Genomic DNA, 26,526 nt, shown 5'->3' with positions numbered 1-26,526 from the left:
AGCTGCAAAGACAGGTGTTATTCTCCTCTTCTTTTTGCTTCTCTCTTTACTTGGTCTTGTAACTTCCGTAACAGTGTCAAGTCCTGAATGAAATGAATGATTAAACTTTGTACGCTTGGAAAAAGCTGTAATTCAGGTGGTGTGGAGCTGGGGATTTTGACCTAAAGTTGAATGTTCTTAACTGCTTGTTTGCCACATTCTCATTGGGTTCCAAGAGTCTGAGCCAAACTGGAAATCCAGCTCATAAGGATAACTGCAGGGATCACAGGCACTGAGCATTTATCTTTCCAGGGCACTTAACACTGACAGCACCTGTCACTGCAGAGGCTGCAGGAGCCTCGAGGTTTGGATGTGGCACATGTGCACTTTACCTCCCTACCATGAAAGAACATGCACACGAGTGATTGCATGTAAAAACACGTGTGGGTTCTCAGCGCACCCCTCCCACCAGTATTTGAAATAATTTTTTATTATTAATTTGATTAACATAGTAAACACTTTATATTGAATATTTGGATATTTTGATGTATTGAGTTTGAGTGAAACAAATTATGGTAACATTTCTTTGAAAAGGATCTATTACAAATAAGAAATTATCATTCAAATGCTATGAGGTGGCAGTGACTTCACATACTAAAATAATTAAAAGTACTGAAGTCACAAATGTCAGTCATTCTTAAAACTCTAACCACATCCACTTTCAACTTTTCATTGCATAGTCAAAAAGCATTAAGTGAACTATAAAATATGTGGAAAAAATAACTTGGCTGATGTGACAATAATTTCATCCATCAACTAGTAGAACTCCAATCATACTAATCTTACTCTGTTCTAGCAGAGTTCAGGCAACCTTCTGGATGTTTATTAGCAATTTTTATTATTTATTTTTATTATTTATTATTTATCTTTTAAAATTATAATGAGTTAGAACATGTAGAAATGCTGATAATTCTAGGTTTTATTTCTTTTTCCTTTCTCTGTCTTAAGTGAAACCCTAGTGATGCTCACAGGCATTTTTCTTAGGGATTGAGTATATTTGATGAGATGATCTTCAAGATATTTAAAGCAAATGCCCTCACTCACAAAACTGTATCAGGATATGTCATTTGCTGAACATGAATACTGAGAGTGTTGTTGTGGCCACTCTAATATTTCTGTTATACCTGATCAAAATGTTGTCCTTGACTTATGAAAATATTATACATTATTTACTGCCTAAAATTGTATCGACCCGTAGATTTTAGTCAGTCACAGGACTTCTGCTGATGTCAATGGAAGAAAGTTATTGTTGAAAGTTGCTTTAGATGCTTCATATTATTTGCTTTTAAAACACAATTGTATCTGGAGCTTCTGTTGCTTGAGGCAAAACATATTACTTGGAGATTACTCTTACTGAGGCAGGGGATTGACAAGCTTACATTTCTGAGTACATAAATCAAGATATTTCTGAACAGAAATATTCCTTTAAATCTTTCAAGATTATTTACCTCTGGTAATGTGTAAAATTGTATAGCCTTACAGATCCTGTTTACTGGAAGTGGCCTTCACAGGAAAAGAGTGACCTTGTAACAAAACCTGTTTCCTCCTTTTTCTCTGCCCTCACGTGGGGTATGGCTGGATTTCCATAAACAACACAAACAAAGCTGCAGTGAGATGTGACAGTAGAACTGTGGTACTTTCAGTTCAAACCTGGCTTTAAATGTAGGCCACTAATCTTCTATTTCCATAGTAGTTGGCTTGGGCAAAGCAGATTAGAAATTGCTCTCATGAGAAAGTTTTGCACCCACATTGCCTTGGTAAAATGACAGCAGGATGCCTAAGTCAGAAGAATCAGATCCTAAATTTCTGTTGTGAAAATGTGGATACTTGATTGTATTGTGAAAAAAGTGAATATTTTTAAAATGAACATGTTTGTTCCTATTTCAGAGAATGTTACAGGGTATTATGGATAGCTATACTTAGCTTGCATGGTAACTAATAAACTCTTTTATACTTACAAGGAAAAACTGTGCTGACACTTGCTGTTGGAATATGACTCTTCAGTCAAAAATCTTACATTTTTACCTCTACTATGTTATGGCTTCTTTTAATATCTTAGCCATTCAATAGATGTTTGCTGAGCCTGCAAGGCTGAACTGTGTTGCAAATATAGTCTGGTTTTATATAAGTGGACTAAAGGGTGAGGGTTTCTGGAATTCCATCTGCCTTCTGCCTCCTCACCTGCCAGGCTTATGGCTCATTCCCTGCAGAGCCTGCTGGGGGACTGCTGGTTCAGCAGTCCCCAGTTGTGTAGTAGCCATTGCTCTGTCTTGCTGTTGGAAGAGTTCAGAGCTTTTCAACCCTCTGCTTTCACATTGGCCAGACAGTGACATTAGTTTCACTAAGAGGGAAATTCCTTGCCTTGGGAGGTCGTTGAAACAGAATTTGCAAATATTATTGCTGGTGTAGTTTTTCAAAATAGATGTGGTTTTCAAAATACTTTTTTTAAAAAAAGTCATTTTGATTGTTTTTAATCAAAGTCATGTTAAAGTTGCAGTAAAAGACTTTTAAAGCAACAAGGATTTTTTTTAGGATTAATGCTAAGATGCTTTAGGTGGGACCTGCTATAGGTAAATGTTATGAAGATCTGAGCTGTGATATTCTTATCAGATAAATATTTCCCACAGAGTTGAAATAACTTGCTGAGAATTCCTACATGTCCATATTTTTCCAAGTCATATCACAAACCTCTTTGGAAAGTAGAGATGGATGTCCTGACAGCTGTGGATCTGATTCTTCACGGCTGCTATTTATACCATGGTTGAGTTCTGCAATAGTGCATCACACAAAAATATTTGTCTAATCTGGACAAGCCTGATAATGTGGAGAGAAGTAATTATTTTCTCCCTGCTTATAATGGTCTGCAGATACCGGGGAAAACCAAGCCTAAAGAGGATAAGTGACTTCTAGCATTTTTGAAGAGCTACCTAAAGACCAGATGTCCCTCAAATGATCTACTCTCATTTTTTATAGTTGTCTTCTGTTCTGAGGAGACCTTGCTCTTTTTCTTCCCTCAAACAGCAGGGCTAGTGGATGGGCATTAAACAATTCCTTCTGGATCAGAAGAGACTTGTTGAGCTGAAGAACTGCAGAATTTGGCTAAGGATTGGTTAACCCCATTACAGTGGGTTGTTAAGTTAGTGGCATACAAAATAATGCATGAATGTACAGGGCTTTTTTTATGTTCCTTTCAAATCAAGGGTTGATTTCTGAGATTTGGGCCGTTGCTAGTCCTTGAGGCTTCTTCCCCTCAGGTCTCAGGGTTTAATACTTTGATTCAGGGGCTAGAAGTATCTTGACATTATTGATGTTGACATTGGGATGAGTTGCAGTACCTCAGCAACTGTACAAGCAAGAAGTAAGCCACATCAGCTCTCTGTGACTATGTGTCAAGGCTGGCCCACAATAGGGTGTTTTCAAGTCCAAAAAGCTGTTCACCCTACACTCAACATGCAGGAATGTGCTCTTGTATTGTAAGATTTAATTTTGACTCTCACTTATGTTGATACATTATTGATTTCAGTAATGTTTCATCCAATATTCCTTTGCCTGTTACACAGAGAATCTGGCTCTGATAGACATGGAAAAGGTTCTAACATGCAAGGCTGGACATCCTTCGCTGAAGAACAGACAGAGAGAAAGGGTGACACTTTTGAAACATATCTAATAATGTCTCCACCTTTCTTCCCCTCAGTGGGAAGTCCTTGAAGAGTGCACTTGGCTGTAGAATAAGCCAATGCAGCCTTGAGTGGACTGGCAGAAGTCTGTATAAACAGATTTGCCAGAAAGGAAGAAAGTTGTTCCATAGCTTGTGACTTATGGAAGATATGAAAACACCGCAAAATTTCCAGTGTGTATGGTCATGCTCTCATTTATACAACAAACCCTGCTAACCTCCTACCCTGCTGTGTTGAGAATTGCCAGCAGTGCCAATCTGATGGATCAATTGGTAGCTACTGCCTTCTTTGGGGCCTCTGATAGCATGAGAAAATGTGCATGATCCAGAAGCATTGAGGCTGCTAGATTCATATGTTCCCTGTAGGCACATCCTATTTGGACCTGCTGTAATCCTGAGTTCTGCACTAAAAAGGACCTGTTTTTGTTACAGATGCAAAGGTATTGACGGGTCAATACAAACAGCTCTGTCTCTGAAAGACACAAGGATGTTTCCTTGTGAATGAAACCCCTAAAAGAGGAATGAAATCAGCAATCTTCTCCAAAGTAACATCACAGAATACATTAGTTAGCAAAGGCAGCACTGTCACAAATAGTGACAGAAAATAGGTAGCTTCTGAGAAAGTGAAATGTGTTTAAGTTCCCTCAAGTAATAAGGGATTTGCTTTCCCCTCTGTGGGAAATACAAGACTCATTAAACATCAGATGTGAACTGAAGCTACAATAGAAACTGTTTGCATTTCGGTGTTTGGATTTCAAACTAAATTCCAGAGAGTTTGTAATTAGGGACTTCTGTCAACTTGGTTTTAATGTATGTCACCTATATATAAACACAGGATCAGAAACTGAACTAAAACATGCATTTAGGTTATGCAGATACACAAGATACCATGCATCATCCAAGTTATGATATTTATTACTGTATGGTATTAAGTAGTAGTAGCAAAGGCAATCCAACATTTTGGATAACCGTCTTTAATACCAGGCTAAATTAAATTGATTTAAACCTGCAGTGGGCCTGAGAATACATCCAGACAGTTACCCTGGCTCATTTGCAGTAGCTTGAATTCCTTGCATCATGTGAGCATGTGTAACCTTTTGTTTTGGGTAGGAGGAAACTTGGCTGCACAAATCTCAGATATCTCAATTTTTACAGGCTAATTGTATTTCTGGACTCCCCTTTACAAAAGGTAGAATGTGATATTATTTCATGGAGGCTTTAGTTTATAAAGGTATTGGTGTAGAAGTGACACTTATTCTTTCATCTTTAAAGGACAAAATTCTGCAAGTCATGTTCTGTTAGTGATTTTCTCAGATAGCTCATTGATATTGCTTGTTGTTTTTTTCCACATAAACAACTAATGCAACTCCAAATCTCAAGTACTGCACAAAAGCTGTGCATTGAGCTGGCACCTATTTTTCTTGAAAACATTTGTAATTTCATTTTTGGACTGTAAGGAACTCTGCTGATTGATCCAAAAACCACCAGCTTCTCCAAAATTCAGTTCTCCGCACAGTATAATGACTATAATCCCAGCATCAGATTTATAATGTTTTAATTTGACCAGATATGTCAGTAGTTTAGAGGGTTTTGCACTAATAAATTGCTTAAGGTTAATGTGAAGTACCTTCAAATCATTGGAGATTTCATTGTGGAAAATACTTTGCAAAGCTACATATCCTAAATGGCTGCACTCCAGAGTCTGGAATTCAAATCTCATTTACTGTAAATGACTGGTAACCAGAAGATGTATAAGTTTTTTTTTTTAACATACTTAATAGAATATAGGGGAAAGGGGGCTGATTTTTCAATTCCCATATAATACACATGGACTTATTCAAGAAATTAACCGTAAATAAAAGAAATACTTGTCAGATAGTAATTAGGATAATGTGTGTAATATTTGAAAGTCTTAGTGTGAGATTTGACATGTTCTCAAGTAGTGAGTGTAGAGATCTTTCTGTTGCTTCTGTCATTTGGCAATCCTAGTTCAGGTGAGGTTACCTCAAGTTACAGAGGCCTAATGGCAAGAGAGGAAGAGTTAAAAGGATGATGAGTGCTTTTCAAAATCCCACATAAGGACACCCAGTGCAAGCTATATGGATGTGGGTGGGCTCTAAACAGGGAGACTCATGTGCAGCTGATAAATCGATGCTTATTATTTGTGGTCCTCCCTACCCTAACCCACCACCTGGGAATTAAGCAAATTCCTAAATAAAGGAAATTTGGGGTTCAAATATGGGCTCTTATTTTTAAAACTACGTATGGACTTACATAACATCTCATAATTGAGTGGAGTATTACTCTTCATAATGCTATGAGTAATAGGCTTTGTTTAGCTCTATGTGCTTTCAGGATACAATTAAAAATACAGTAGCTTTCATCCTAATTTTGGTAACTGACAGATACGTTTGTGAACATTGAGAGGGATAATGTTTTGTGTTAAAGAAGTTTGGGGTTTTTTTTATCATTTTGGGGGACTTATTTATCCATCTACTTCATCCCATAGCAGTCATCACCTCCCCCATTCCTATGAAGGAGATCCTATGAAGTTTCCATTCTGAGGAGAAAGAAAGAAAGTAAATTAGAGCAGAGTACAAATAATGTCCCTAAATATTAATGAAGGACTTTTAGTAGGTCTTGCCAAAGACTGTGAACTAATCAGGCTCTTGATGTGCCACACAGTTCCCATTGCCACATGTAGCAGACTAAGAAACTTGGATTCTATTTTTAGCTTTGCCATTGACTGGCTGGTGTTACACTCGGCCAGACATTTAATGCCTTTGTGGTTTTGTTTTCCCTATTACACGTAGCCTGTTTTGTCTGTTTAGTTTGTAAGCATGCCTGGACAAGGAATTTCCCTGGTGGTGTTTGTATAATGCCAGGCTAGCAGGGCTTCAGTCTTGGCTGGAGCTTTGACGTGCTACCTGGGTACGAAATTATTACCATGTTGGTACAGTTATCAGTTATCCCAGTTTATGCTGCACTGACAGTTTGTTTCATTGACTCTTAGTAGGGTGGATGAAATCAGAGCAGGTCTCCATGTATTCCCACAGTAGGCATTGTAGAGCTATGGAAATAGAATAATCATAACAAAGAATGTGTTGGAGCCTTCTGTGCAATCCTGGCACCATTCGGGTTGTTGTAACAACCCTTTCTTTCTTTGGGCTGAATCGGTTTCAGGATAGAGATTGTAATGCTTTGAATGGAAGCCACAGTCTCTGCAAGACACCAAGTGAACTGTGACAGGTTACATCACTTGGGTTAAACACCTCTTTTCACAACCATGGCACTTGCTGGCACACTCCGCAGCGATGTCACGGGCTGTGTGTGCTCAGAGACTGAATTACCCTGTGTTTTACCCAGTTCCCCTCTGAGCTGGAGAGGAGTCTCACTTCCTTTTGATGGGAATGTAAAGAGGGTAGAGAATGAACTAGATGTCAGATTGCTAGACTGGCTACAGATAGTTTTCTTAGATCAAAAACACTCGGCAATTTTCTGAATACATATAAAGTCAGAGGAATATTCCTAGAAAGGACTATTCCAAAATATTCCAGAATGGAATATTCATATTCCATTCAAAGTCCATAGTAATAGTCTAAATAGATTTTTCAATATGCCTCTCAACTTTTCAAACATTACCATACACGTGATTGCTTTTGCAGGCCCTCTGAAACCAGCCCTGCTGGGAGTCACTTGTACTGCTGCTATCCAGGGTGGCAACAAACCATGAGACCATCTTTTTGGGCTGTGATCAGGAGGTGGTGTTCTATGTCCTGAGCCATGGACAGGCAGATCTGTTCACCCACACTGTATTTTTAAGGTGTGTCTTTGAGGGCTTTCAGGAAGGTGATGTGAATGAAACTAAACCAATAAATGGAAAACCCCCAAAACCTTAGCCCAGGAAAAGGACACTGTTCACTAATAAAATACTGTAAGGTGTGACTTTGGAGGTTGAAGCAATAACAGTGACATACTTTTCAACAAGGTGAATGGTGAGCTATGCTGGCTGTAGAAGAAGCAACTTCACAATACTTCTGCAATAGGAATAGGACTAGAGGGAACAGTATAGTAAGGTAAGAAAAATTACCTGATTTTAGGAGATTTATTTCCCCTGAAGAAAAGCTAAGATTTGCTCTTGAAGAGTCAAGTGAAATGCTGCTTGTAGCAAAAGTTCTGCTCTCCTTTTGCATGCCTGCTCCTTTCTTAGGTTAACCAGCTCTGCTATTAATGCTAGTCTCTCCTGGGAGCTGTGTATTTATACTTGAAGTTTTTCCACAGCAACGTGGAGAATTAAATCTCTTATGGATTATATTGACTTAAATTGCATGAATATAGGTAAAAAATATAGGCTCTTACTTGTTCCATAAAGATTTTAAACACCATGAAATCCAGCACCAAGTCATTAGCTGACTAGTGTGTAACAGCTGAGGAGAAAATCTATGATCACCTGTTTGCTTATGATGTTCTCTGTTTTGATTCTTCTTGGAGGTGTGTAACAAATGGCTCTTTGGGATGGGATAACCTCTGTGTTCCATGTTTGTACAGCACTTAGAATATTTGTTTCATTACTGGGCCTCTGAGGAGCTTCAACCACTCAAAGAGGGGAAAGAAAAAAAAGAAAATATTGTTTTGTTGTTGGATTTAGTGTGCCTTTCAATGCAAGCATACGCTAAATGAAATCTGGACAGAAGTTTGGTTCTTTGGTCTTGCTGTTAATTTCCAAATGTGCCCAAAAAAACTGCTTGGGGCTTGACCCTGCAAGGTGCTGAGCACGTCTGGGATCTGCAAACGTTGCTCAATACAGAACAGAGGTTCTTTTCTCTAAAAAACCTGTTGCATTTAGACATAGACAGCTTGGAGTTCTCTGAAATGACAATCATTTTGGAAGAGACATAAATGACCACTGGCTTTTGCAACATTGACTCTTTGGAAACATTCTCTTTGAATAATGTTAAAAGCCATTCCAGTTTCTGTAATTTAGCTCATCTCTTATCATCAGCACCAATAAAAGAAACCTCTACAGATTCCAGACTCACCAGGACCTTGCTGGTATTATGCTTAGAGCCAAGTACCTTATAAACGACTGTTGATCTCAACAAGTGCGTGTGTCCTTGCAGGGTGTTTGCATGTGTGCCAAACTGGCACGAGTTGTGAAGAGCTTCAGATACTGCCATTATACTTGCATTTATATCTATCAAAATTGCTACCAAAGTTGCACTGGCAGATAAAATCATGCAGCATCTAAGAGGTTACCCAGGTGTGATCTATTAATAGAGATAAATGGTCCAGGAATTAAGTTGTATTATTGACTTATTCCTTAAAGATGGAACACTCTCTTCTATAGCTATAGAGAAGGGAAAGAAAGGTATCACAGCCTTTGTAATACCCATATGATATGAATTCATCCTGCCTCAGAAGCATAAAAATTTGCAAGTGAAAGGAGAGCAAAGATGCTGTTTCTGTGCTTTTAGGTTGATATTTTCCCTTTTTGCACGTTTGCAGGATCACCATCTACATAAATGACTTGGCAAACACCTAAAGCTGTAGTCAAAGCCTGTTTTTTGTATTGCACAATGAAATGTTGTATTTCATTTCTCCTGTAAGATACTTTATACTTTTCCAGTGTCTTAGCCAGCTTTTGGCTCCTAGCAATTACTTTTAATAACTGAGACCAACCAGGAAGATGTTGTCTTCTTCTGTAGTTTAGGCATGAAGTATGATAGATCACTTTGTTACTGTCAAAGAATGGATTTTTTCACTCTATCGGCAACATGTTTAATCCTGGATCTTGTTACCCTGCTCTGCCTCTGCTACTGTTTGCTGGAACAGAAAGAGGAGAGGGAAGAGGAATTTTGCCTTTTAATGGTTCGTTTAGTCAGTTTTATTGAGAGGCAAAAAAACCTTTTGGTTCTATTTGAAAATTGATTCTGCAAATTGATTGACACATTACTGGAAGAACAAATAGTAAAATATAGGGTTGCTTGTCTATATCTGACAATGTGGATTTCTTGTGAAAAATTGAAGTACTGGATAGCACCCAAATGTAAAATCTTGTGCTGGCTAAAATGAAGTGTTCTTAAAATTGGTTTCATCTGGTGTGTTACAAGTAGAGCTTTTGGCTGTAGGCTGACAGGGCTAAAAGTTCAGTCTCATTCAGACAATCATTTGGTGAGATTGCAACCCCTCATGTTTATAGTTTCTAGAGGAAACCATCCTCTTTGATTAGGACTTGATTATCTTTTCAAATCAGTTTTGTGTAAGGGAAACACCACTTCTTTCATCCAGTGGTTTAGCCAGGGAAATGCCCTGATTCTCCCCTTTTTCCTGCTCCCGTGGCAGGTTTTATGTGACCAGCTTTTAGCAGGACCCATGCTGATAGTCCTTGCTGTGTGTAATTCGCAGGACCGGAGGGTTTTGTCACTAGGTCCTGCTTTCCCTAAGGACCTGTTGCACAGTGTCATTCTGGGAGCAAAATGTCGTTAGGATGATCCCTCTGCTCCCCCTGCCTAGTCTGCTCTGCAGGGCTCTGCCACGCCAGGGGCCTGTGGCTGCATCAGGCAGTGCCAGCCCCTCGCTCCAGACCTCACACTGCCACCACTGTGATCCTGCTTTCTCACAGAGTCTTGTTTGTTTTCATTCTGACTGAAATGTCCTGAACAGTGTCTTTGGGAACATGGGGCTTGGGATGGTCATGAGTTTTTATTTGAATGTAAGAGGTTTATTTTTTGGGGTATGTCTCTTCTGTGGTTAAAGGTGTGATGGCAGCTGCGGGGATGGAGCAGAGATGGTACCTTTGGTTAGGCTGCTGTTTCCCAAAATCCCACTGTCAAGAAGACTGAATAAGATTTTATGACAGCTTAGATCCAATTAATTTTATTTTGGAGTAATGCAATACTGCATTTTAGTAAAAATAGCCAGTTTCATATAGCTGTTTATGAAGGATGGGCTTGTCCTGATGGCATGTGTCACCAATTCCAGAGGCACTTGGACTCCAAAGCCAGGCTCAGACTGCATCTCTTGAGTTGCTGGAAAAGTTTCAGGTCCAAACGTATCCCGCAAAGACAGTGCCTGAAGACAAGGATGTGAATTTTCCCATTCTGGCCTATTGCTATCAAATTTTGTAAAAATTCCAGAGCAGAAGTTGCTATATATTTTTTTCAGATTCTTTTCAGACCCTATGCTTAGACTATGGAGTGTGTTGCTTTTTTAAATGGTAAGTCTACGATTCCACAATTTTTGGCTGTGTAAGCCACCTCCGGCTCTGTGCAACAGGATGGTGGGCTCTCTTTGGTGTGTTGATGTGCACATATGGTACATAGACAGTTGGTGAATTCTAAAGGAATGACCTTCAGGACTGACATTCTTCTATATTTTCATGTTTTTGTCATGCTGTGGTGGGTTTGTTCATTCCTCTTTCCCCTCCTCTGAGTGAAAAACTCTGCAGTCTTCCAGACAGCGTCTCTCTCTCTCTCTCTCTCACTCACTCAGTCAGACCATCTGTTCCCAGATTACAGATTTCTCTGCATGAGTACCAGGTAACAGACGTGACTTCGCCCAGTAACTACAGCAAAAAAGGCTTTCACACACTCTCCACAATCTGTGAACATATGATCAGTCTAGGATAACATGTCGTGCCAAACACACACCAGAGACATTTATATGCAGTAACAGAATGAACCCTGAAATCAGGTACTTGGCAACCCCAAACCTGACGTTTCCTCTGCGTGTTTTGAAAAGAGGCCTCTGTGCCTGCGAGAAAGTCTGTGTTCCTGCCCTGGTGCCTTTTTTTTCAGGGGATGGAAGCATAAAATCCTTCTCTCCAGTTTTGTTTAAAGGGAAGCTGGTAACGTCTCCCTGCCCCATGTCAGTCCTTGAGGTTGGTGTGGGAACAAGGTCTCTGTCTCTACTGGCAGCTCAATAATGAGCATTTGCCAAGTGATGGGAGACATCAGAAAGGACATTTTATCCATCTTTTATTATCTTCACTGGATTCTACCCATTTTGGGAGTAGGATATGGAGACAGACTGATATCCTACACACAAGTGTGTGTATATATCTATAATTGTATATCTAAGCTCTTTTATCCCCTCTCCCATTGTCACATCAGTTCTCAAAGGACCATAATGAGACTGAATATTAAAGCAGGGTTGTTTTACTGGAGGGAGCTGCTGCTCACTCTAATGACAATTGAACACTTGCCTCAAGCCCGTACTGCTCTTTTTTTAATTTATTTTCTGTAGTGGTTGAAAAGTTATGGAGCTGGCTTGAAGCTCAGGCACCATGTGTGGGTACCAAAGACAGATAAAGTACAAAGCAGCAGTTTGTTGAGCTATCATGTGATCTGTGGGCCAAGGTTGGTCTTTATCTCTGCTGCAGGGTACATACTGCAACATATTCCAACAAACTGGTAATATATTTACTTTTTGATAAGTAGATGCGTGTGTTAAATGTCTCATGTTAGTCTTGTGTTCTCCAGGGACTTGAAATCAGAAAAAGGTCTTAGACAAATTAGTACCCAGGAGAAACAGCAACAGAAGTTGGAAGGGAATTTATGGGTAAATTTTCCTCTTAGATGTCTTTTACAGTATTATTTACTATCCTTTGGATTTCTGATCAGAAAAATAATTGGTTATCTGCTACATAGCACTACATGAAAAAATACTTTGAGCAGCTCAAGACCTGAGTACTAAGATTTTTCACAACAGTGAGAGAACCTCAACAGATTGCATCTATTTGTGCACTAGCAACTACAGAAACAAAACTATAAAATCATGTTCAAAGACTTGGGATGCATTTATGTATTCACTTATTATTAACCTGCCTCATATGTCCCTGCTTGAGTCTTGGTTTCCAAGAGCCAACATCCATTATCAGGGTTACAATATGAAAAACAAAAGTGGAAGAACAGTATTTTGAGAAGTCTCAGTCTTGGAAAAAGACTACTTCCTCCTTCACATGGTGCAAACACAGGAGAGAAAGATGCTGTTATGTGTCTGATGGGTATGGTCTAGGACAAAAGAGAGTAAGTGTGTACAAATTGCAATCTGTGTGTGAGCTGTTGCTGTGTGCATGACTGGGAACCCATACTCACTGTTGTATGTTTAATTAAGGGGCATGCTGGTGTTGGGATGAGCGTGCATGTCTTACAAATGAATATGCTCATTTAGCAGACATCATCATTTACTGTGCTGTGTTGTGTCTCAAATGCACAAATCTAATAAGGTGTTGTTGGTGTAAAGGCTTTACTTTATGTTTCACAGTACAGGTAACTTTTATCGCCATTCCATTTTCCATAAGTTACCATCAAGCTCACAGCTAAAATATGACTTTGGTTTGATGTTTGAGAGACATTTGCCACACTGAAACAGTTCCTTTTGTGATTTTTGTCCTGTTTACTGAGCAGTTGTTTTTGTGCTGACTAACAGCTCCTACTGGATCCTAAAGAGGATTTCATACATGTAGGAGATGCAGTAGGGTGAGTAAGTGGAGTTTGACCTCACATTTCCTCACGCTGTTATGATGTTTTAGCTATTCAGTACTGCTTGGGCTTCACTAAGAAATCAGAAAAGGGTCTTCTCAGAGTTTGGGCAGAGCCCCCGAGCCCTGGTGTGGGACTGTGTGATCCATGTGTGTGTGTGTACATGGGGTGTGCAGGGCTGAGCTCAGGACACGGTAGTGCCCTGTGTCACTGGGGTACGCCAAAGGAAGTGCTTCCTCTGCTTTCCTGTCTCCAAAACAGGGATTGTTTTCCCAGGGAGTTTGGAATTGTTTCTTGAGCCCAGGGGTAAAGTGTACAATGCACTGTTTCTGGTACACAGCACAGGAAAACTTGTATATTCTGGCTTTTGGTGAAGGTAATTCTCTTGTGCAATCGCAGCAGCAAACTGAGCACACAGACAATATTTGAGAGCAAAATGCAGTAGACTTATACAAATGAGAAGATTTTGACTGTAAATAATTCATTCGTTGCTATTCTTTCCTGAAAGATTAGCTCCCAATTTGGAGGAAATCTCCATCTATCCAAGCCCCCTCCTCTCTCTGCTTTTGAGAAAATGGGAAAAACAATCATTTAAACTGTGGAGTGGTAATATCTTTGTCAGAAGAATTGCTATGTTCTGAAGATCAGAATGATCTGCGTGTGATTACCTCTGTGAAGATTTACATTTTCAGCATTAGGCAGAAGGTGTTAAATAAATGTTGACTCAGGCTTCTGCATTTTCTGTCTAATTTCCCACATCTTAATTCTTTACTTTGGGCAACTGCTTCTGAAACTTGGAACTAAATCTTCATTTTAATGTTCTTTTTTTTGTGCTTCTTTCACTGCTTCATTCACATATTTCTGCTTTAATGCTACAATAGTGTGTGGGAGGATTAGTTACACTGATTAAAAAAAATAAAAAATAGAGTAAGAATGAATTAATCTACAAGCCAGACACCTTCATTAAGCAAAGTAGGGAGAATAATATATATAATTAGCAAGACTTCTGCTTACTGTATGCTCTAATGTAATATATTAGCCATCTCATTATTTTAAAATATTAATTGCCTTGAAATTGTTAGCTACTGTTGGTAATAGCCAATTAGGGCTACTCTTAAAAGGCAGCTATTTACTGCTAATAATTAAATTTTAGAAAATCGGAGTCCTTAGCCACATTTGCTTTCATACTTCTTTTTATTTATTCCTTTTCAGAATCCATAATTCATGTCCCCCTATAAAACAGAAGGACAAAGAGAGACAAACCCATGTTCCATAAAAGGTATTACATTGGTAAAAAATAAGAGCAAAAGATCTTTTTTCCTCCTCCTTTTTGATTATATGAGTGCACAAATACTCAATAAAACATGTGGTGGAGTGGAAGCCCATCTGTTTACTGCTCTCTGCAGTGCTCTTTGCATTGTACCTATGCTCCACAGAAACATGATTGATACCAGCACAACCTCTGGCTTATTCCTGGAAGTATTTTTTTAATTTATTGTTAATGTTCTCAGAACAGTGAATTGCAGAGATCGCATTCCTGTTTGCTAAGCTCCCGTTCTGCAAGATCTGTCCTCCTGTTTCACTTTTATTTAAAATTTTGCATCCATTTTCTTCCATGTTATTATAAATGAACATATATAGTTCATAACATGGGGGGAGGGAGAGGGGTGGAGAAGGGATAGAAAAAGATAATTTTTTTTTTTGACATTTACTTTTCAATAGAAAAAAGGATATACAGAAATGCCCGACTGTGACTGAAAGCTCTTGCAGCTATGAAGACTGTAGATCATGTGTTCTTTTTCCCTGTCATAGCTGGATGTTTACAGAACCTACAGAGAGGACAGAGGCAAATATTCCTGGAATAACAGAAATATGAGTTGTTCTGTCATTTTACCCTTGCTGGTGTGCTTGTCCTGAGCAGCAGGATGTGACATCTCCCTGAAACAAGGACATGATGGATATAGGAAATTCAGCACTTCCCCAGTTCTCCATGTCAGTGTGATCCTCATTTAGTATCTCCTATCTATAACTTCATCGTGTTGAGATTCCCAGGGAAACTTAGGGAACTGGGGGCTGCTAATGAGCTTCCAACTCTCCTTAGGCCTTTCACAGCACCCTAGATGGCAGTCCCTCTCACACAGTCAGCTGTAGCTCTCAGGGTCCCCATGGCCATGCCTACAGATCCCCAGTGAGCAAATCAGATTCAGCAGAAACCCATAAGCAGCTGGTACTTCAGCAGCCCAGTCTTGTCTTGGTTGAAATGAGCACAATCTGTTAAATAATCAGAGATGCTTCCACTTACATTTAGGCTGTGATCCACTGACTGTTATCTGATTGTGTTGACTAAAATGAAAAGGAAATGAAAACTATTCATACCATGGCCGATTTTGATGGAATGTAACCCGTGCTTTACAAATCTATCGGAGGTCTTTGAAGAGGTTGACAAGGAAGTGAATAAGGGTGAGATAGTTGCTGTACTTGTATTTCTGAAAGGCTTTTGATAAAGTCCAGTGCCAAAGACCTTTAAGGGAAACCAAGAAAATACGCAATGGATCTCATTGCTGGGGTTCTGCAGAATCTGTGCTGAGGTCTGTCCTGGTAAACCTACCATAAACTCCTGGGATAAGTAGAAGAACAGAGGTGAGAAAGTTGGAGGATAATAGGAAGTTGGTTATTCAGGGTAGTAAACGTGAAGATCACCCATGAGGAAGCACAGAAGTACCTCAGGAGACTGTATAGGCAAATAAAATTTAATATGCATAGATCTAAACTGATGTGTGTGGGAAAAACGAATCCTAAATTCACATACAAAATTACAGGCTCTGAGCTGACCATTATGACTCAGGATCACAGTCTTGGGATTATAATAGTTTGTTCCATGAAAACATTGTCTCAATGCTGAGAGGCAGCCAAAACGTTAACCAAATGCTAAATGAGAAAAAAAACTAGAGAGCAACTCTGTGAATCAGTGTTCACCCACGTGTTGAAGAGTGTACTTTCATCTTAAATAGAATATTGTACAACTGGGAGATGTTCACAGGAGTCCAAAAAGGGTGGAACTACTTCCACAGCAGGAACAGGCTGCATACACTCGGGCTGCTCAGTTTAAAAGGCAGTTGATAGACCTATAAATTGATGAGCAGAATGGGCAAAGTTGGATTTTTGCTGTCTCTCCCAATGCAAAAGCTCAGAACCATCGAATGGAGTTCACAGGAGCCAAGCTCAAAAGAAACCAAATGAAGTTTGGTTTCTTTGTGCAGAAGACACAAGATGTGTAGCTTTTTCCAAAGGACATGGGGCTACTCTAAGCCTGCATGGGTTCAAGGAGAGACTGCACAACTCTATGGATGAGAAATTTAGTAACAATTATTAAACTGCGGAAACTGCAACCACTCAGAAAATAGGTGCAGTTAAAAATAGTTGTTCTGTGGGACGACCTGTGGGGACTGCCATACATACATGTCTTCTTTCTGCTTTTCCCTGCTCAGCTCTTAGAAACCCTGCTGGAGACAAATCCTGGGCTTTGGTGTGATCAGCTGTGGCTCTCAGTATTCTAACACTCATCATGTGCCTCACTGGTGTCAGGAGAGATTTGGGCTGTGTACTAATGGCTGTGGAGGTGAGACACTTTTCTTTCTTTCCCATTCTTTTATGCAGTGATATGTATCTGTTGTTTAGCCACCAGATGATCACCTGGCTCTTAACTGACCAAACCTACCTTGCCAGAAAAAGCACAATTTTAAACTATGCTCTAAAAAATGAGAAATCTCTGTTGTGTTGGGCAGAGCTGCAGAAAGCAACTGTAATGGTTGACAGATCTGTGAGACCCAGAGTCTTACATATCCCAGAACAAATCAAAAAATCATTTGTATTGACCACGAGGAAAAGCTATCAGAAATTGTGATAGTACTTCCTTCATTGTGAATTTATTTCTTGTAGCTCCTAGACAGACAGAAGAAGAATAGAGGTCTAGCTTCTGCAAAAATGAAGTTACAAAATAAGTTACACAAAGCTGTAGGAAGATCAGCTCTGATTGCTCACCAGTGACTTCCTAATTTATAGCAATATTCTGCTATAGCAGAATGAAAATTGACTTTTTAAAGTACAAATCCCAAGGAAGGACAGCGTGTAAGCTGTACTACTGGTGCAGGAACTGTGCTGGCAGTGATGGAAGCAGCTTTGCTATTGTGGTTCAGAGGAAGCAGCGCAGACGTGGCTGTGCAGCTGAGCATTGGCAGCAAATTAAAACTCATTATCACTAGTTCAGCTGCTTGGACACAAAAGCTCTCTTGCCCTATGAGTGGCTGAGTCCTTCCTGGTTGCTCCAGAGAGGAAATACAAGAACAGACACCTTCTCGTGCTCTCAAGTTTCTGATGATCTGGATGGTGGAGGATATGACTATGCTGCCCAAGCTTGCGTTCTCCTACACTCATAATATTTTGGACTGTGTTTTATCATTGTCCCAGTAAAAGAGGATTATTTTATGAGATCTAATGTGGGATTGGTAAACATCAAGCAAAACAATTTTTAAATTTTCTAGCAGAAGGACTTCAAATTATATGCACAAATGTGATGACTACATCCATGTACATTAAATAATTTTATATCAGCCTAGAAAGGTTTCACTATAATGTACTGATCTGACATATACAAAAAAAAGATCTAGAGGTTTTCACATCAGTAGATTCAAAAATTATTTTCTGATATTAATTATACTGTGTTAATTTTAAAACTAATTTCAGTATTACCTAATATAGATTTTCTTATATTTTTTATGCTGAAGGGTATTATGAAATTTGAGGTCAAATTACGATTTAGAATGAAAGGAAATTTCAAAACATTGCAATTTTTCCCCAGAAAAGAAATGCAGGAATTTCATCAGTTGTATTTGAGCTGTTATAGAGCAGATGGATTTATACTTTTTCATGCTTTCTCCGTACAGTCTCTTTTCACAAATACATATACATGGTTGTCCTTTTGTGTGTGTGTGTAAGAAGACTTCTTTTTATTCTGTATCTTTTACTTTTTTAGTACCATCAATATTATAGTCAATGAAAACTACTTCACTTCACCCGAAGAAAGAGGAAATGCATTTTGTATGTGTGTCATGGAGGAATTGCTTTTTAATTAATCCCTTTAGCTTCAAAATTATTCAGACAGAGTTAAACTGAGCAGAATTAAATCTCTTCATATCTTATTTTCCTGCATATGCAGATTTTTTTTCATTATATGTTTTAAGGGTATGAAAAATAAGGATTTGTGGGGTTTTTAATTGATATTTTAGAATCCAGAATGTTAATTGTTTGATGTGAAATAACATGAAAAATATAGCTGTTATGTTCCATTTAATTGTTAAATAACTTTAGAAGATTTGGGTTTGACCAGGTATACAGAATTTGTATAGTTCTTGTTAATTCATGTTTGTTAATTTCTGCATTTTTAGTGGTTTAAAAGCTCAACTTCAGAAATTTTAATTATGTTATAAATGTTAAGGGCCATGGATAGAGACATGGAAAGGTTTATGATAAGAGGTGCTCGTTTTCATGTGGTGAGTTGAGAAATGTTCTGAAAAAAAATTGACGCTGGAATCATAAAAAACCACAATCACCAGATAGAATGAATTGATTGTAATTTCTAAGTGTGATTCTTTACATCTTGAACACAGAAATGAAAATGTCTCAAAAACTTACCCAGCTGAAGGAAAAAAACAACCAAAAATAATTAAATTATACAAAATAAATCACAGTGATTTGACTTATGGCACTCCAGTTGGAAACTGCCTGTCCTAAGGGAAGACATATCTGCCATGATACAAAATACATTATTAGAGGGCGTGTGCTTTAAGAAAAGACAGAGGGAACTTCCATTCGGTTCTGATTGTCATTGATGTGTTAGAAAAATTACAGATTACTGGGATATTTCATTAAAAAGAATTCTACCACTTGAAACATTATGATTTCTTGGCTAGCATAGGATTGTTTGCCTAGCTTTTAAGATCAGAAGAGATGACTGTAATCATCAGCTCTGACTCTATGAATAAAATGGGTCCCAGTGATTCACAAAATTATCCAAGCCACAAGTGGAGTGTAGCTTTTGGAAAAGCGCCCAGTCTTGAAAAGTGTATCAAAACACCAACAAAATAAAATGTCTGGACAATATTTGACAGTTATATTCGAAGTGTCAAGGAGAGGCTAAAACGTTTTTTAAAAGGCCCAGTCTATTGTTTTGGGGGTTTGTTTGTTTGTTTATTTGTTTGTTTTATTTTAATGGTGGTGTCAGTTGGCTGTACTTGATGCCAATAAAGTGTTATCATAAAAGAAAAGTGCAGGGAACATTCCAACCACCTTCCCAAAGATTCCTTAGCCCACCGTAAAGTATTACCTTGGCCCTGACTTTTACCCCTTCTCTGAAATGTGCTCAGTTCCTTTTCTTAAGTGCCGGGACCCACTGGAGAATTAACCTCAGACACCGCATCCCAAGCTTGAAATCAGTTGTAGGAAAAGCTGGGACTCCTGAAGAGTTCACTTCTGTGTTTAATTCAGAAGCCAAGGATGGATTTGAGTAACTTAATAAACATGTTGTTAAGGAAACCAAAATAGCACAGAGCTCTTATGAAACACTTAAACAAAGGTTTACAAACTTTCTCCATAGAGATAGGACTGAGGCAGGCACTAAAATATTGTAGGAGTTTTTTTATGCAATGGCTCAAGGAATAAAACTGAAAAAAAAATTACAAATTCTTTCCACCCATGCCCAAATTTCCATGTGAAATAATTACAGTTCCTTCTTCCTTATAGTGGTATTTATCTTGTCTGTTTTATGATTTCTTCCCCTCCAAAGTTGAATTTGGGTATTAGTCTCCGTTACAAAAATAAATCCTGTAGCTGTTGTTATACTACCTCACAGGACCATCTTAAATTTCTTTGCTGTACGCTGTAGTTTGTACTTTTGAGCAACAGGTAAAGATTTTTCTAGAGTTTGATCCTGTAATGGTCTGTCTCCTGCCTTCTGGGCTTCTAAATTTTAGTATGACATTTAGGCTTTCTTTCTGTCTTTCTTTCCCTGCCCTTCTGGGAAACAGGGATATCAGTATTCTAACAAAGTACTTTAAGGAAGGCAGATTTCAAAATAAAACACCCAAACTACCTGTGTCCAATGAAACCAGTCATGTGTTTCAGAATTAGGGCAGTGGAAGCCACAAAACATTTCAGTTCCCATTCAGCTCCAGCCCACAAACACACAGCTTAATTCAAGTCCTTGAGTGAATACAAATTGCTCTCTTTGACTTTTACACATTGGAAAACCTGTTCTTAAATACTGAAATGAATAACATTTCCAACTACATTCACTGATAAGAATCACTGATACTATTTGTATATCCTCCTAGTAGATAGAAATACCTTTTCAGGAATCTACCTGCCTATAATTTGAAAATTACTGGTGCCTAGCTGGAGATAACAAGTAGAATAATGACACTTTACATTTTGCTGAACTGAGCCTATGTGACATTGTCATAAGGCACACAAAACCTAAACCATGATGGAGTCCCAGAGCTGCCTTCTATGACCTTTGTGTAGAGCAAAGCACTACAACTGGAGAAAGATCACTGTTTGATGGGGTTCCCTCAGATCTGATCTCCTACCTTAAAGTGTTTCCAGGGTGTGTGGTTTCCCCACAGGAACTCACTGACGAGCATGTTTGTATGGTGGTAGATGTACATGTCATTGCTTTGCTTTCCACGTGTGGCAGAGACATGGTACAGGTGGCTGGAATGGGAGTCTCTAACACACACCACCCCCTCAAACTACCCCCGAAAGCCCCACAACACTAAACCTCCAGATATGTCCTTTTCTGCTGTATTTGTAATATGCAGAGGTGAACAGTACAGTGATTGAGGATCATTATTCATCTTCTTCAGTTTTACCTTAGCAATGCAAGTCCTCTGAATCTGTGAATCACATGAGAATGGATCTTTTTAGGATACTGTAGATATCAGGTAAGTTAACTTGACTTATGCTGAAACAAGTGATTTCTCCTCTTCACAGTATGCTGAGTTTGATTTTAATTTGCACTGAGGCAAAAGTCCCTTCAGTAAGTCAGTCTTGCCTAGATGAGAATGTCTTTGCTTTTGAGCTTTTGTCACAAAACTGAATTTGTGGAACCATTATAGGAAAGTGAGTGCTGTTTGTAGGAATTCAGCACTTGCAGTCTTTCAGTTAAGAACTGACAGATCTCTCACCCATGTGTGTTTCTGAGTGACTCCAGAGTCTTGTTTTGCTTTGTATTTCCAAAGAAGTCAAAAGAGGGAAATAAGATTAAATTTTTACATGTTATACATCAATAAACATGCACACACAAACATAAGCACTTCAGCCCACCCAAAAGGAAGGAGAACCTTCCTGAAGAACTGAGGCAGTGCTGTATGCTGTCTGATGTGGTGCACATGTGGTCCTAGACATGACCTTGTTACACTAACCTTTGTCATTTTTAGGAATAGTTACAGTCATGTTGCGAGAGCTGTATGTAGGGAGTGGTCATATTTGTGAATCAGACTTGGGGAATCAAGTGCTGCATTTTTGCAGCAGGCTTCTAGATTTGTTTGCGAAGGAATGGTACAACTTGCTGTGTATATTGTCCACCCAAATGTCACTGTGTAGCTAAAGCTGAATATTTAAGTGGGTTATATGTATTGTCACTTCACCCTGTGGCAACTGTTGCTACAGTGAGAGGCTGGAAGGCCTTTAATGGGAACTGAGATGTACCTCTGCACAGACTGCATCCAAAGAGAGGATGTATTACCTATTTCCAGGGGCATAACCTCTTCTCCTGACACTTAAGATTGGTTAAGTCTATGTCCAAAGTCCACTGTTTATTACCTAAAATGATATTCTACATGGCTTTGAAGCCTGTTACAAGGATTAAAATGACAAATTATCTTCTTGGCATCTAGTGGATTATTACACTGTTTTTATCTGTGGACAAAGCAAACAGGTTTCAAGTTAGCATCAAAGACGCGTGATTTTGAGATACCAAACAGTTTGCTCATGGTCCTGCTGATGCAATGGATCACATTTACCCTGTGGAAAGATTAATATAGATATCATGTGACATCTTCTCTGTGACTCTTTGACCACTACTAAAGCACAGTACTTTGTTGTGTCATCCCACACCCATTTGTCAACCATACATAATTGATTAGGCTACTGTAACATTTTTATTCTGCACATGAAGTTCTCTCCTCAGCAGTCTCTCCCTTCCAAAATCTACATTCATCATTAATTACAAAATCAATGGGAGAGATGTTCTGGACATATACAATTGATAGCTTCCCTCTTCAGATTAGCATAACCTCCCAATTCATTACGTGGAGTGAATAATACAGTTGCTGCCACCATGAAAAGGGGCAGGTCACCTGCTGTAAATTTCTTAACAAAATGTGCTGTCATGTGCCTTTTCACTTGCTGAGTGTTTACTGTGTGTTTGGAGGAGTCCATCTTCTTTGGCAAAGCAACAATCATGATTTTAAACAACTAAATGCTTAAATGTTGAAAGACTGAGAGGTTCCTCTTGAAAGCTGCAGTGATTAAACTGAATACTGCATAGCACTGAGACTGTAGCTATGAATAAGATATTAAAAAAAGATGAAAGGATTGAAAAATTTGGTCCCTCTAAACCCAGTGATGTTTCTTGCATGAGAAAGGTGATGGGAATTTAGGCCACAGCGTGCATACTTTCCTGTGTTTTAGCATATTAAAACATTGATATCCCCCAGATTTTTTTTTTCCACTCTGTACTATTTTAGGATTAGAGTCTTCCATTCCTCTTTTCTCAAAGAAAATATGCTTTCAGTCACATTTTCCAAAATAGCTTCTGTGGCCTTTCAGTAGCTACCCACTTATACATTTACAAGTCATGTCAGTTACGAAATAGATGTAACATTTCCTGTAAGTCAGAAATGCAGCTGACATTAAATAAGTATTCCTTTAATAGATGGCTAGAAGAATAACATCTTTTTGGTTTTTTTTAAGATGACAATCAAGGATCAGATTCTGATATCACTGTCCATGTTGTACCTTATTCCAGGAGCTTCACTAAAGTGAATGAGACACCTTAGGGAGTAAGGAAGTGGACAATCAGAGTAATCTTTACACTCTACCTGTCAGTGCAAAGACACTGGAATCTTTATGCTAAATAAAACTTATCACAAATTATATCTATATATGAGGAATCTATATCTTCAATTATAAGATAAGAGGGATGATTTAGGCATTTAAATAAAGGGAATGTATGCTTGAAATTTCCATAAACATTAATGGAAATTTTATTGGAGTTTTAGGAGGAGTAAAACATCATTCCAAATTAATTAACTGCAAGAAAGCCCTTTACCTCAGCAGGATTTGAACCAGGTTTCAAGTGATTTAGTGACTTTAATGGACTTTATTCTAGGGATTATAAAATCATGCCTTGTAATGTTTAAATCGGAGTTATAAAACTAAAGGTATGAACTGAACTGAAACATTATTAGAAAATTGTCATCTGTAATAAATAAATTAGGGACAATACCTGAAGCAAGGCTAATACTAGTATTTACAACAAAATTCAAGCCAGACTATGAAAAAGAGTATTGATAGTTGTCTTCCTTGTTATTAAATTGTAGTATAATTATCTATGTGTTAGGAGTGAATAGAATATACAGATAGTTACAAACATGCCTTAGACCAAAGATGTCTTCATCTAGTTTGGTATGAAGAGAAATTTATGATCTGATTTTATTAGCACTTCTGGATTGCCCCTTGAGCTAATTTTGCAATATCCCAATGTGATTACCATTCATGGGTTTTATTTAGATCTCAGTGAAGAAAATTACTGCAATCTCTTGCTCTTCATATGTACATTCTGAGTCAGATATTCCCCTCCAGAAAACTTTCCAATAGGATTCACTGGTGAAAATCCAATTGCAAAATCAAAGTCTTTTGTCTATGGAAATGGTGATGTCTTTCAGCACAGAAAATAAGTGCAAAGTGCATTTAATGATTAAAGCTGTACTTTTAGTGGTACTTCCCTGTCAAATATATATTTCTATTATTTGCTTCAGTATTGTTTCTCATATTCCAAATCATGGGGTTTTCCTGTGTTTGTCAGCTCCTCAGTCATCTGGCAGGATTTCCTAGTTGTTATTTTCCAGTAGTCATAATTCCATGATAATACCACAATCCTTGCCAGAACCCCTTTGTCTCACTTTAAATAACTCTTCCACAGCCTTTTAGTGTGCTCTGCAAACCTCAGCCACCATCTATCTCATCTTTCCTGCCTTTCCCAAACTAGATACACAGCTCTCATTACAACAGCACATGAAGAAAGGAAGGTGGATGAACCTGATCTGAGATTTCTGCATAAATAAGGTTTTCTTAGCTAAATAGAGGCTCTTTTCATGTGAAAAAAAACCCCAAACTTGCAGACTATTGGCCTGTGTAACTAAATTTATGAAGTTTTCTAAAAGCACATTATTGACTTGTTTATCTGTGATTCAGTGTTGCTACATTTTATGATGTAAATGTGTACTTAGGAGCCTTTATAAAATGCAGATTATTGACCCAGTGCTATAAATACTTACTCACAGTTTTAAAACTCCAATGATTTGACATATTTGTATGGCTATTCATTTTTAAAAAAGAAAATGCCACGGTAGTATATCTGTATTTGAAATTAAGAATAAAATGCTTAGAATTACCTCAAAAAGCTGTTAACAGTACTTTCAGAGCAATTTTAAACTTTACTCGTTGTGCATTTCTCTCACAGCCTAATGGTTGCAAAATTTTGTCTTTAAAATGTGATTTATTTTTTTTAATAGTAGGACAAAAAAATTTAAATATGTTTCAATTCTAGAACTTGTTTTCTAAGTTTCAGCCCAGAGCAAAATTTTTATGGTTGAGTTACAAACCTCTGAAAATAGGGGTTTCTAATGGAAACACTGACACCACTTTAACTATAGCAGCACTGGCAGAGCAGTGTAATATACACTAGAAATAGAAAACAAGATTAGAGATGACATTTAGGACATGAGGCCTTCTCCAGGCTGTGGGAAAAATAACTGTGTTCTATTTTTTTCCACAGGCTGAAAAAGGCCTCCTGGTCTAAGTGTCATCCCTGATCTTATTTCTCATTCATACCATGCATTTAATTAACTCATTTTTTAATTATTATTGACAGCAATTTGTTGCAGTTTTAAGTACCAATCCATGTCCAAATTACAACTTCCCTAGCTAGTGTATGTCAAGGTGGTGGGGAAAGTGCCAAGGAGACCCAGGACTTTGTTAATATTTCTCTGTCAAAGAACGACAGTCCCAGAGCTGGCTGGATCCTGTGGTAACCAACCATGCCAGAGGATGGATCAGGCAGGGGAGAGCCCCTCACACCCGTGCCAGACCAGGAACTGCAGCACTGTACACACATGCAAGCTGCTTTTTCCAAGGGCAGAGTAAAACTTGACAAAACTTGACAGCCCACTTATCCTGGGCTGTCTGGGAGCAGTAACCAGGGTAGTCAGATACTCAGGTGCAACGACTTCCACCACCACTTCTGGAGCACATTTTCCACCACAGTTTAGCCTTGATCCAGGGTCCTGAGAACTGTAAATTGAGAACATGGCTGAACACTAAGAAATAATTTGGTAAGATGTGACTCTGGACTGGACTGCCTTCACCACAAAGCCACGTCAGGAAGATCTCTCCATCAGTGGGGCCTTCCACCAAAGGAAGGTATCATCTTGGTATCATCTCAGAAAGTTAGCTAAGCTCAAGGGTTAAGTTTTACATTTCTCCATGTTAAATTCTTTTTCCTTCCTTAGGCACCTTTCAACTTATAGCTGCTTCAGTTTTGTATTCACTGCACTACATGACAATTCCCTGTATACTTATAGGGCCTTTTAATGCCTACTGTGGAGCTACAGCACTGCTTTGCTGTGATCTTGCAAGCTCTGTTCTCAGTGTGGGGTAAAAAGGAGTAATAAGCAAACTACCACTGTAGAACAAGTGCAATTGTAATTACTTCTTGCTCCCACCAGAATACCACTAGGAGATCCCTATCCTAAGGATGATCAGACAGACAGAATGCATGTGTCCTGTCTATATTGCTAGAATTGTCAAGGTAGAAACTTGTGCTACATTTAAACTGTATTTTCAGTACTCATCTGATCAATTCTTTTTATTGCTGTACTCACAATAGACAGAGATACTGGAAGCGACTGCTCATTCTCCGAAAAACATATTCTGCAAAGTCAGTAATAGAGGCAAATTTATTGCTAAAGCGATTTCCTGGTGAAGATGCTT

This window comes from Pipra filicauda, unplaced genomic scaffold, assembly GCF_003945595.2.
Source record: "Pipra filicauda isolate LSUMZ 115617 unplaced genomic scaffold, ASM394559v2 scaffold199_size1391877_pilon, whole genome shotgun sequence".
NCBI classification, from domain to species: Eukaryota; Metazoa; Chordata; class Aves; order Passeriformes; family Pipridae; genus Pipra; species Pipra filicauda.
This window is presented reverse-complemented; position numbering follows the sequence as displayed.